Source organism: Glycine soja, chromosome 5 (assembly GCF_004193775.1).
Source record: "Glycine soja cultivar W05 chromosome 5, ASM419377v2, whole genome shotgun sequence".
Lineage (NCBI taxonomy): Eukaryota > Viridiplantae > Streptophyta > Magnoliopsida > Fabales > Fabaceae > Glycine > Glycine soja.
Window position 1 is genome coordinate 17,982,627 of NC_041006.1, and position 14,255 is coordinate 17,996,881.

General features: G+C 32.3%; 1 pseudogene; it reads left to right on the forward strand.

Moving 5' to 3' along the window:
- The first annotated feature begins 588 nt into the window (after positions 1-588).
- On the forward strand, positions 589-1,995 carry LOC114411610 (annotated as a pseudogene).
- Positions 1,996-14,255: the final 12,260 nt, after the last annotated feature.

The window sequence follows — 14,255 nt, forward strand, 5'->3', positions numbered from 1 at the left end:
AAATCACATGACTCACTAATTTTCTTTGTTTGTGTGTGGATACATAATATTCAATTTGGAGGTTGTTGTATACATGTTGAGGAAATTTTAAAGATAGATTTTATGGTCGGTGTTGAAGTAGTTGAATGAATGTCAGTTAATTGAGGATTTCTGTGACTAAATTGCACTTCATGTAAATAGATGTCTAGCAATCTATCGTTTCTATTTTTGGAATCATAGATTATTTTCTTTTAAACTCATTAATCTTCTTTAATTTCTGAATAACAATTGATAGTGAGTAGGGTTCTGTTATTGTTAAGGTGTAATATTCACTCTTTACATTGTGCTTTGTTACTGCAGGACAGTGTTGAGGCAACTGCCAAAGTTTCAAAGACTTCCAATGAAAAAAATTAGAAAATACTGACATGACACTACTATCATGTGTCTATGCTAAAACTAGAAATGTTCTCAAGGTACAATCTTGTGATGAACTAGTTATGATTTTTTTTTAAATGAAACTTTTGTTGCACCTTTCTATGTTTATAATTGCTAATTGCATATGCATCTTTTTATTTTAATATTTTGCTGGTGCTTCTTTCTTGTAGGTTCAAAATCTGTTGGGTCATTGTTCACAACATCTTGATAAAGGTGAAACTCACCAAGGTCCTGTTGTGCTTGGAATTGCTATGGTAGCTATTGCTGAAGAATTGGGACTTGAGATGGAAATTCGGTCATTAGAACATCTTCTACAATATGGAGAGCAGAATATTCGCCGAGCAATTCCTTTTGCCCTTGGTCTACTCTATATATCAAATCCAAAGGTAAAATGGACTTGGTTCCGTGCAATTTTATCACTTTGGCAGTGTTATTATTGAACAATGTGAAACACATTGCCTTGCTCTTAAAAGATGACATATAGTTGTAGGGCTGCAAGATGCCACTAACTTTTGCTAACTTTTCTCTAAATAATTACAGGTCAATGTGCAGACTTAGCCATGATACTGATTCGGAAGTAGCTATGGTAAGATGTTAGTCTCTTTTCTTTGAACATTTGGGTCTATATCTTATTTGTAACTAAAACAATGCTTGAATTGCTGACATGCTTCACAATCTTTCAAGTTATTACTACAAGGATACCAGCCTTCTATTCTGCGTAAGCTTTCCTCCTTATTTTCTAATTTCCACTGTTTTTATGGTCACTAATTTTCTTTTACCTTATCTATAGGTCCGCATTGCCCAAGGTCTTGTACATTTGGGAAAGGGCTTATTAACCCTTAATTCATATCATTCTGATCGCTTCCTACTATCACCGTAAGCAAACCTTTATCAGCCTTTCCCACTAAGTTGGTGACTTAAAATGATGTTTACATCTTTCCTTTAATATTATTTTCTAATCCGTATTCAATATCATTTTTACAGGACAACACTTGCTGGATTAATTACCATGTTGCATGCTTGCCTTGACATGAAAGCTATTGTGTTGGGAAAATATCACTATGTTTTCTACTTCCTCGTTTTGGCAATGCAGGTTTTTATTGGAGTTTCATTTCCTCTTTCCAGTCATAGAATCTTCCCTTACCCCCATTTTAAACCATTCTCAGTTATATTTTGTAATTTGTTGCTTCAGCCAAGGATGTTGTTGACTGTGAATGAGAACTTGAAGCCTCTATCAGTGCCTGTTCGTGTTGGACAAGTAGGTCGTCCAAAAACAACCACTGGCTTTCAGACCCACTCCACCCCTGTTCTCCTGGCTGCTGGGGACAGGGCTGAGCTAACAATGGAAAAGTAATTCACCTATGCCTTAAAATTTTGAAATTGGCTTATATAGTATTTATAATACTAACAATGGTTTTTTCTTCAGATACATTCCCCTATCACCAATTCTTGAAGGTTTCATAATTTTGGAGGAGAATCCAAATTACAGGGAAGAGTGAGAACCACGGTAGTGATTCTTCTTTGGTTCCAATTGTCTGAACAGTAGTTAGTTAAAATGTATTTGAAATTGTGTCAAAATGTAGAAGAAATGCACTTACTCTGACAGACAAACATGTAATTGACTCACTCTGACAAACATGTCATATTTTATATTTATGTATTTTTTATGTAATTTTGTAGATACCTCCCAGGACCAGATGATATGCTAGTTTTGGACATTGCATATTCAATTTATAAAAAAATTGAAGAATATCTAAATGCACTCGAAATTGCATTGTTCATGGATAATGCGCAGGTATGACACTGAAATTCTTTGTAGTGTCTCTTTTAACACTGTAGTTTCTGTTCAATTCTCCTTAAAGGGCTGGTCAAATCCCTACCGCCACCGTGTCAATTCTTGCTAGTGATATGAAGGGCTATTTAATCTGAAGCTATATGTAATTTTATCCCATCTAAACAATGGTATCTTCAGAGAATGCTATTGGATATTGAAAAATGAAAACCATTGAGAAAGAAGAATTATATAAAGTGCTTCGAGTTGGGAATCATAATGGAGCCATGATGCAGATGGTCACTGAGATGGGGGCTATGGATAGCAGTGTAGAGCAACGACGCTTACTGGTGCGGAACGGCGGAGCTAACAAGTTTTAGGTTATCCATTTATCCGCATGACTTTATTATTTTTTCCCCATCCTTTTCATTCTAGTTTTGCGTGCCCAATTGATTAATATATTTCTATACATTGTACAAATGCTAATTAGTGTCTCAAAATTAAGAAATTAAAATATAAATATTTTTTATTGAAACACCTGAAATTATATTATTCTATTATATTCTTACTAACAAAAACCCAGGGGTCGCATCATTTATATATCTATATTTCTATTTCGTTGATGCATTTTACTAGTTATACATTAATGTTCATATTAGTTTTACTTTCGTATGTTTTTTGAATACATGTTATGTGGACAATTTTTTTTTACTTGTAACTTTCAATTTTTTTAATTTATAACTCTTTTGATATTGTGCCTATGTGACTCTATTTTCACTACCCTAAAATTATTAGTATTTAATAAATTATTTTTTGTGCATTGCACAAAAAGTATAAACACTTATAACAAATTAAACATGAGTCATGTGCATATCCTCTTTGGTCATCTATTTGATTTAGGCATGTAATTATCATTTACTTCCTTCTAAATTCTGGGTCAAGTTTTGTCTTCAGCTACAATAACATATTTCAGTTTCACCTCTTTTAGTGTCTTGGATCTATGTTTAGTTTTGAGGTAAGAGAGAAAAAAAATAGGATGGAGTCTTTAAAGTCTATACTTTGAATGTAAAAATATAACTTTTATTTATATCAAAATTTGTATAAAAAGGTATAAAAGAAAATATAATATCTTCCTTCTAAATTTTGGACCAAATTTTGTCTTCGGTTACAATTTGGTTACAATAACATATTTTAGTTTCACCTCTTTTAATGTCTTGGATCTATGTTTAATTTTGAGCCAAGAGAGAAAAAATCGGAGTCATTAAACTCTTCTACTTTTAATATAAAAATATAACTTTTTTTGTTTATTTCAAAAGTTTGTATAAATAGGATATAAACAGAATATAATATGTTTTTTTTTCTTAAATATTTTTCCAAAATAAAAAAGGAAATTAAATGATATTTTACAACAAAAAGGCGAATTATTAATTCAAACACTACGATGAAAATAAAGATAGATAAGATCATCCTAACAAAAAATGTTCTTTTGGTACAACCCTAACAAATAAAATTTAATTAGAGGATGAATCTCAGGTCAGACAAGGTAATAATAATGGATCTTCTCATGGACAACTATGATGTAGTTATTGCTATGAGTTATAAAAGACTATTTATGTTACAAATTTATTTTTGAATGTTAGAGCTATTTGTAAACAACCTGTATATATACCAGATTGAGAATCAATAAGAGGCATCACATTTCATTCCAAATCTTTTTTGTGACAAACAGTTCCAAAATCCTCTAACACGACCATCGAGCATGATCTACCACTAGATTTAAAACATTACGAACACACTATGCAGAACACCATAGCATTTGACAGCCTAGAAAATTTAAATTTCACTTCTAATCTCTTTCCCTCTTCATAAAATCCAGATATTCCCACAAATGAAATTTCTCCACCAAATAATAAACAAGGGTAACATACAAGCACACCGCTTTCTATTTTTCTTTTATTAAGTAGGAATTGCGCAAATTAAAAGTAGGAAAACTTTACAACAAATATAAATGACTACCATTGACAATTATTAGGAAGAATAAAATTATAATAAAAAAACCAACCCATAAATAGTAGAATTTAAAGAAAAAAAAAGGGTGAGAGAGTAAAGGAAGGGAAGAAGAACCTTCCAGCTAAGGGAGAAGGAGTATTCGAGCTTGTGGGCAATGTAGCGAAACCATGTTGATAGCGAAACCATTGCAAACAGTATTATACATAAAGAATTGAACTATGTGGAAGGGTATGAACTCAATGTATCTATAAGAATTGAACTCAATGTACAATAATGGATTCAATGTGGAAGGGTCTCCCTCGTACTAGTCTAAGTGATATGGAAGAGCTAAAGGTTTGCAAACAGTATTAAGTTTTACTTTTTTTTGGCTGAGTTGCTTATTCTTTCCTTACAAAGATGCTCTCGACTATTCAAATAGAGATGTTCTGCATACTTTGGATTATTTATAGTAAAAGAGCTGAACTGCCATGTATAAAGGTCATTCAAAATTGCCAAAGTAAAATAAAAATACAAGGGAGCTGAAACTAGAGATGTTCTGCCATGTTCTGCATTCTTTTCGAAGCAGCATGTCCAGCAAAATGAATGATGATAGTCATTGGTGTTGCGAGCACAATCAACCAGTGGAAGATGCACAATTAAAATCGAATCACACAATCAAAAAAGATGCACAATTAAAATCGAATTACACAAAAATCACTAAAATGGTCACTGTTAGGTCAACACTAAAAAAACTAAAAACCCAACACCTCACAGTGGAAGATGCACAGTCAACCAGAGGCATCTCACAACTCATGAGAAGCCTTGCAGTTGTAGAGTGAGGTCATGAAAGGAGAGGACTCAGAGGAGAAATTACCTTAGCGTCGTGACGTGAAGCAAAGCTTGGAGCATGAGTGAGGACCAGCGAGGCAGCAACAACGACGGAGGACAAAGGACCAGCGACGATGAGGATCACGACTGAGGGCCAGCGATGACGATGTGACTGAGGGCTTTCAAAGCAAAACAACGACGGTGAGTATCTCAGCTTTAGCACAGCACAAAGTCGCGACTCGCGAGTAAGGGGGTAGCTTAGCTTCAAAATGACGCCGTTCAAAAATTTCGTAAACCTGCGAACTTGTCGCAGACTTGCGAGTCTACCTAAACTCACCCGAGTTTGCGCTAAATCGGACGAGTCTACTCTGGTTTTGATTCTACTTCCGGTTTTAGTTGGTAGTTTCAAAAAAATTTTTACCACTGATTCATACACAAACAATTTATCAATGGATAAAGCTGTTGGTGGGAAATATCTGTGGAGAAGTTATGAGCAACTTTTACACTAATCTGCTGAAAATATGGCATTCAATTATTAGCTAAATATATTTCTCTATACTAGTGTTACATGTGGTGATCAAATTTGATTAAAATATCTTCACTTTGGTGTCAGGTTATTAATAGTTGTTGCTCCATCTTATAGTACCATATGAGTATCTTGTTTTCTGATTTTTAATCAAGTAACTACTGAATGTGATGCAAAAAACATTTTTTTTGGGTGGATAATTGAAATCAGCATTGCTAATTTGATCATGAGTTTGGATACTATAATATATGCCAAACATACCCCAACAAGTTGTTGTAGAAAAATATGCAGAGTCTTGACACCTACAGAAAGACAACTTCTTTTAGAAAAAAAATATTTTCTTTTTATTTGTATTGTTCATCAGTGAAAATGCTTGTTTGAGCTTTCCCTATTAATTACATTTATCTTTTTATCAATACTTATGATCTTTAAATGTATTTCTTATGTTTTTTATATATGTCCAGTTGTCCACAACTAGCTAGAGGGCAAAGGCTCTTGAGTGCTCAATTTTGTGCTCTTTTCTTTCTCTTGTAATTACTCACATTTGAACTGGTTGTAATGTTAATTATTTGTAATATTTCATATGCAATTTATGTGATGCCTCCATCAACTTGTCTCCTGTGGTTGAGAAAATTTTATGTCAAAACTTAAATGCAATTTATTGATAAAGCAATGTGTTCCTGCTCAGTTCATAGGTAAACATTTTAGTGATCTTACTTTGTTTTCATCCAAAAAAGAAAAAATAATTAAAAAATGGTTTGTTGTTGCTAACTTGAAATAATGAAACCTTGTTACTTTGTTAAAAGCCTAAATCCAATATTCTCACCTTGATGATAGCTGAGTTAGTATCCCTTGACTCTTGAGATATAGTTAAATTAGATTTTGTCGCAATACTATAGGATGAAAAAGCATCCTGTTCTATCCAGATTATAAAGAAACTTGGAGGCTCATTAATGGATTCATTCTTAGATGAAGGGTAATATTGATGAAAGTTAGATTATTTTGAAGTTTGCAAATAGGAATGCTTCAACCTGTTTACTGAATGCTGGTGTATCTTTTTCATATTGAGTTGTACAAGCAGTTTTGAACCCATTTAAATAAAGTCAAATGCTTATAAAAATTATCAACTTCTACGTTTAGTTGCATAATGAATAATTTTGCATTAGTAATCTTGTTATTTATTTTTCAAGCATTGCTTATCCTTGCATTACTCTGGGTAAAAAGTAAGCTTTCTTGAATGTTTCCTCCTTGGCACCTCCTCCAATTGTGGATGGACTTTCATGGGATTTCTATAGGACAAGTTGTCCCATGCTTGAAGGGATAGTGAGCAAGCATCTCCAGAAGGTGTTAAAGAAGGACAATGGTCCAACTCCTGCCTTACTCAGGATCTTCTTCCATGACTGTTTGTTCAAGTAATAAACTATATACTAATACATGCATGGTGATATGATTGACAAATAATTTTATCCCTTAAATATGCATGTGCTCCAGAGTTCGATTACAAGGTCCATGTGTGCATGAAAAAACATATTTTAAGAAATCGGGTTAATTTTGTAAATAAATCAAAGTATACACATGGAAGGAGTAGTCCTTGACTCTTGGCTGAACAATATCCTAATTCATCAAAAACATTATATAATTGACTACTATCTTTAGTGGCAACTAATGTTGATGAAGTAATATAGTTGTCGGTCTTTCTTAGTCTGATATCCTAAATGGTTTGACAAAGATTTATCAAGTCACTGCTAAAAATTTACTTTTTTACGACGCACATTCTAAGACGATTATACATAACTGTCTTAGAATGTTACACGGTGGCAATTTTGTAATTAAGAATAATTTTTTTATGACACAGATTCTAAGACGGTTTTATGGAACCGTCTTAGAATGTACTAAGGGGAATGATAATGATGACGGGTTTATATGTAAAAATGTCGTTATTTTCGACGCACATTCCAAGGGGACCTGGCTTATAATAAAACGACAGGTGTTGTTGGCATTTTAAAACACAGAAACCCTAGCCTAGTGCATATCACCATCACTAGGGGAGAAAGGGAGAGGCGCGAAAATGAGCGGAGTGAAGGGGAAGAAGAAGGGAGCAAGAAGGGGAAGAAGAAGGGAACGAGCTTCGTGATCGATTGCGAGAAGGGAAAAAGACGCTTTCTAGAAAATTGCTCAACTACGCAACCCTACTCCTCCTCCTTCTTCTCCGCATCAACGCCACCATTCTGCAACTGCAACAACCAACCACCTCCCACCAAAATCCCTTCCCAATTTGCGTTCCCAAACTGTAAAGTTATTCTCTTTTCTCATTCGCCTATTTGCCCTTCTTTCCCATAATTTCAACTCTCTCGGTTTTCTTCTCATTCTGTTGTTTATAGGGTTAACTTTGTCGTTTTGATGTTAAGTGTTCGTTCATGCCTATGATATGCTCCATTTAAAGTGAAACAACTTAGAGGTAGAAGCACGCATGAGTTGTTTGATACTATAATGATAATAACTAGTATTCTACTATATAATTATGAATTCTAAAGTATGAATATTTCTGGGCTGGAGCATTGATTAGTATCATACTTTTATTGTTTCAATCCAAGTTGATGTGTTCTCTCAAGGAGCAAGAGCATTGCCCTCGACGTTGAAATCAGGGACAAACAATGGTGGGGCTTATCTTCTCCACCATTTTTCTTTCTATCAATCTATCTACTCTATCTTTTTTCTTTTAATTTGTTTCTCCACCATTGCTTATGCTTAATGGTCTTTGAAAATTTTTATTTTCTTGCTGTAGTTTTTTTTGGTTTCAAGGTATCAAATGGTGATCTTTTGGTGTTTATGTGGCTTTATGTGTTGCAGACAATCAGGCTAAAGAGCTGTCAAAGTTTTCGGTCAAATTTTTTCTTCATTCCAGTGGACATGTTGCAACAAAGTTTCATTATGACCAGGTTAATTACCCTTTTAATAAGTTCTATAAATAGAGTTCAAACTCTCTCTTTTTGTATATATCCTTTATGAATCATTAATATAATGAGTTATTTTTTTATAGTTTTAGAGATCTACGATCTTTGGCCAATGGGACTTCCATCTCTTATCAAGATTTTGATAACCACCCCCAAAACATTCATTTTTATGGACGAATTTTCTTTAAGTTGACTTTGTTTTAGGGGTAATTATCAGAACGTGGACCATAATGGGTTCCACTGGCTGCTATATTATGTAAAAAATCCAAGCAGTTTTGATTTACCAAAAGAATATTGTTTACAAGTAGTTAAGAAATATTTAACAAATCATATTATATATTTTAAATTATTTTAAAAAATAAATATTAATTTTTTTATATAACAATTATATATTTTTTCAGCATTTGCCTCGTTAATTAATAAAGGAAATATCTTGTGTTATCACCAGGAGATGAAAACAAGTTGAGTGGACGTGCCAATATTTGCTGAATCCATTGATCACTTCTTATTCTTAAAGTCAAACGTGATGTGATTTAACACTAACATTTGTCTGCTAATAATTAATGAGCAACACAATGATCAATTGCTTCTCCACTGCTCTCTCCGTTTCTTTTTCTCATGCTAGGTTCTTCAGTTTTTTACTCTCTTAGTGAACCTTTGATTGGATCATGGATAAAAAATCACTTTGCAACTTTTGTATTTTTGAAGCAGCAAAAGGTCATACATACACTTGATTTCTTATTTAAAACCATGTCTTTACTTAACCTTTTACACATATTTTGCTTTGCTTCCTTTCCTTTCAATTAATTTGCCACTCTTTAATTTTTCCTTAATTGGTGGCACAAAACTAACATTTCATGATTTTGTCTTCCTAATGGAGAAACTATATATCTTATAGGTATATAAGAGGAAGCCCATGATGTTTATGATAGGCCTAAATTCTACTGTAATTTTGGGTTGGGTTGTCTCCTTTTTTAGTTTTAATTTCATACTTGTTTTAATACATCTATTCCCCTTTTGTCTCTTGCCAATATCAATTTTGCTTTTCTCATGCAACCCTGTTTATGCACCCTTGGATGTTCTAAATTTTTAATAAAAAGATATATTATTGAAAAAGTAAAGCATCCTATGTGGATAATAATAGGATTAGGAGGTGCAAAGGTGGGATCTGGGAATAAGTACATGTTTTATTCATTGAGTAATAAAAACCTGTTATCCTAGAGTAAGCATGTATGCTAGATTTTTATTTTTAAGTTTGTGGTTTTTCCTGAAATTATTTTGTTTCTTAATTTCCATTTGTATATCTTTTAGCTTTGCTACTTTGTATATTTAAATAATTTTATAGGTAGATAACTTAGATTCCTTAGTGCAACATGCCATTGCTACAACATCTGCATTTCCAGATCTTTAAGGTATATACTAAATATTTTCATTATCAACTTTTTTGTTGTCTCCTTTGTAGGTATGCAAATTCTTTAGGTATATAATTTGTGTTTTATTTTTTCTGAAAAATTCTGAAGTTGCTATTTTTGTATGCTTTATTGAAAGATCGATACCACAAGATCCGTAGTTTTATTGAATCAAAGCTATTGCCATTTCAGCGAGAAGGTGTTAGGTATGTAGTGACCTGATCACTTTTTCCCCTGTCACCACTCATAAGTTATTGTCTTTTCATGTCTATTTGTTTTTTCCTCTCTTGTTCTTCTACCATGCATTGATTTTAGTTATTATTTATTTTCTTTCAGGTTTATATTGCAGCATGGAGGATGTGTTCTCTTGACAGATGAAGTGGGACTTGGGAAAACTTTGCAGGCAATTCACTGCCTAAAATTAAATCATTTCCATACGTTATCTGTGCACCATGATGCATGGCAGTGTTTTGCTTCTTTACAAGCAAACAATTATTTGTGCAAGAAGTTAAATCTTGTCAGGATTTCTGCTTTTCTATCTAATATCTATTGTTGGGTTGTAAATTTTGTTAATTATCTTCTCATAATTGCACTATCTTCGTTATGCTTGCAATGGGCTTCTGTAAGGGTTACATTTCTACATTTTTCATCATTTAATAGAACACATTCAGTAAGTTAATGTATGCTCCTTGTTTTGCTTTAATTTAGATGATTCAACAATGGCTAAATATTCCTTCATCAGATATACTGGTATGTTATCCGTGATCCCTTTATAAAATTTTATATATTTTGTTCCCTATTAGTGTGAATAGAAAACTCTAGAAGATCCTTTTTTTTCGTTGATTGAGGTTTCCCTTCTGATAAAGTATATAATTTTTTTGCACTATGAATTCTCTTATGATGAAGTAGATTGTCTTGTCTCAAAATGGTGGATCAAATAGAGGTGGTTTCAATATAGTATCTTCAAGTGCCAAAAGCAGCATTCATCTAGATGGAGTATTCAACATTATCTCATACGATTTGGTGCCAAAGCTACAGAATATGCTTATGACATGTAACTTTAAGGTTAGCACCTTCCTGTAATCTTAATCATGTGTGAGTATCTCCTGCTAACCATTCCTTGAAGGCAGAGTAAGTACAATGAATGATGGAAGTCATCTATACATTATATTGCAATCAAAGCATAGAAAATTTGAAATACATTAAATTTGATGAAATACTTCATGTTTGTAAATTGTGAGGCTCATTATGACCAACAGTGTTATGCCAGGCTGTTAAACAATGTGATTATTTGAAAATGGGTTGTGAAATGCTTTATAGATTGGTGAAAGCTATGGAGGAGAAACAATATTACTATTTCCCCCTTCTTTGGGTCTTTTGGCTGTGATTTTTTATTAGTCATTGATCATTGAATGAAAACGACTTCCATTATCCACTTAAACCAAAATTATCTGACAATGATTGCAATTGTTTTACATGTATGTCATTAGTTTGAAGTTGCACGTGAATTTCAGAGTATATAGCATCTATAGCATCTATTATGTTATATAGGTAATTCAAAATATTTGTTGTACATCTTGAGACAAGTATAGCATCATTCAGTTTTGATAGTTGTAACTCAAGCTAGTTATGGGATGCAATTGCTACATGTCTTGGTATTATGCTTTTAGCTTATTTTATGGCATACATCATTATTTAAGTAAATTATACAAGATATGTGAATTTCAATTCAAAAAAGTAATTTGACTACCTCTGGTCCGACGGTTTGTTAGTTTTTCAATGCTCATATTATGAGCATTTGATTTAACTTGCTTTTGCCAATAAATAAATTGCAGTCTGAGCTTCAGGGAAGACAGAAAAAACCGATATCCTTTTTTATGAAATTGGTGAAAAATTTGTTCTGCAAGACACAAGTCTTATCTAGATCTGTGGTGGATTGGTGATAGCTTTTATTTATTTTATTTACAAAAATAGGTTACTTGAAAATGGTAATATTTTTGTCTTGCATTTGCTGTGGGAGACTTGGAGGTGGTAAAAGCTGACCAATATTGATTTTTCTCTTGCAGTAGGAGATGGTTAGAGCCAAAATTAAGGCAACTAAATCCAAGAGGAGGCTGAATCTTTCAAGTTTCCACAAAAGAATCTAATTAACAAGGTATTGATTGAAGGAGCTCTGCACAAAATTTTGGGTTGCACTATCTGTTTGAGCCATTATTGCTATTTCCTAGATCTAGAAAATATGTTTATAGTTTATTTTTTTGCAACAAATGCTCACACTCCTTGTGTATGTGGGCAATTTAAATTTTGACTGTCCAATTAAACACTAAATTTTGATTCCTTTAATTCCAGATATATACTGATTCTATAGAAGCCAAGATTCCATGTGTTCTTGATTATGTTGGAACTGTCATTGAGGTATTCCTTTCCTCCTCTTTACAGTAGTTAATACTTTCAACTACTACAGATGTATGCACTATGATCCCATAGTTCAAATTAACAGTACAAGAGTACTAGCATGGTAACATTAAGAAATCACGACAATTTCTGAAAAAAATTGTGATACATATCTTCATATTGAAAAGGTCTTCCATTGCTTAACTTATTTTAGTTGCCAAGGATAATCTATGTTATGATGATTCTTTGACTGACTACTTGTTTTTAGGTGTCTTCAGTGAATATATACTACTTGCTAGCAAATGACATAGTTGATGACATCATATGGTACATTTTGTGTTTTTCTACAGTTATATTTATATTCATTTATGATAATAAATAATTATAGCTATGTGGTAGATATGCTTTTTTACATGAATAAATTTATTCCTGTAAGATTTATTTGTACATATGCTTTTTTATTTTGTATTCTTTTAATTATGGTTTCTATAAGCTTAAAGTTAAAAGGACTAAAAGAGAAAAAAAATTAAAATATTAAAGGATGTCTGCTTTCTAAGATGGTTATCACATCATAACCATCTTAAAAAGCAACGTCTGATAGACTTTTTAAGACGGTTCTGATGTAATAAATGTCTATTATTCTAAGACGGTTTTTAAATAACCGTCTTAGAATGTCAACTTTCTAAGACAGTTATTATATCAGAATCGTCTTAAAAAGTTTGCATTTTTTATGACAACATTTTTTGGAACCGTCATTAATTGAAATTTACTTTTAACAATGTTAGCTATAACGACGGTTGACAATCATCGTTAAAAGCCCAATTTAAACGTCGTTAAAAAGCTTTATTGTAGTAGTGAGTGATTTTCATAACTGTGGTGTACCATGAGTCATGTTAAAAATGTACTTATTTTCATAAAAATATATTCATAGATATAAACCATTCTTTTAAGGGATATAAATAATGTTTATTTTAATGTTGATAAATAAAGGGTTGTGATGGGTCGAAATTGTTGGATGGAAGTCCAAATGAAACTAAATAAGTTGTGTGGTTATTGTGATGGGTCGATATTTTTTATTTGCTAGCTGAGCGAGCCAAACGGGGTAGGCTGGTCCTGAAAAATGTTGGCCCCAAAAGCACTCGGCCTATTTGGTCCTTGTTTTTTTGAAAAAAATTCATATAAGTATAAATTGAAAAAAATGACAAATCAATTTTGCCCTAGTCAGGCCAAGAAATACATAGCCCGTAGGAGATTTAGGTCAGGCTGGGCCAGCCCATTTGACAACTCTCACACATTAGGTTACTAAGTAATCTTTGTTTATCTGAAAAGGTAGAAAAAGTGGTAATTGGTTTGATTTATATTCATTATCAATTGTTGTTTTGGAGTTGTATTATTTTTTTATTGTATCTATATTCATGTTATAAATGACACTAAAATTTCAATACAACTTGGCAGGTTTCTGGAAGGTATGGCTCTTGTTTTCTATCGATCTGCCTGGTATTGTACTTGGTATCTTACACAGGTAATTAAATGAGTGCTTAATTTTATTTTGTTTTATATTTATTTTATTGAAAAAACAATTAAATACATGATGATATTAAAAAATAAACCATCTTAGAAAATAAACCATTCTAAGATCTGCCTAGTATTGTACTTGGTATCTTATACAGGTAATTAAATGAGTGCTTAATTTTATTTTGCTTTATATTTATTTTATTGAAAAAATTATTAAATACATGATGATATTAAAAAATAAACCATCTTAGAAAATAAACCATTCTAAGATGATAGCTAAAAACTGTATTAAAATGATACACTTTTAAGACGGTTCTAAGCTAAAAACTGTCTTAGAACAATACCTTTCTAAGACTTAGCTAAAAATCGTCGTAGAAAAATACATTCCTAATATAGTTCTTAGCTAAAAACTATTTTAGAAAGGTACCATTTTAAGACAATTTTTTAGCAAAAAT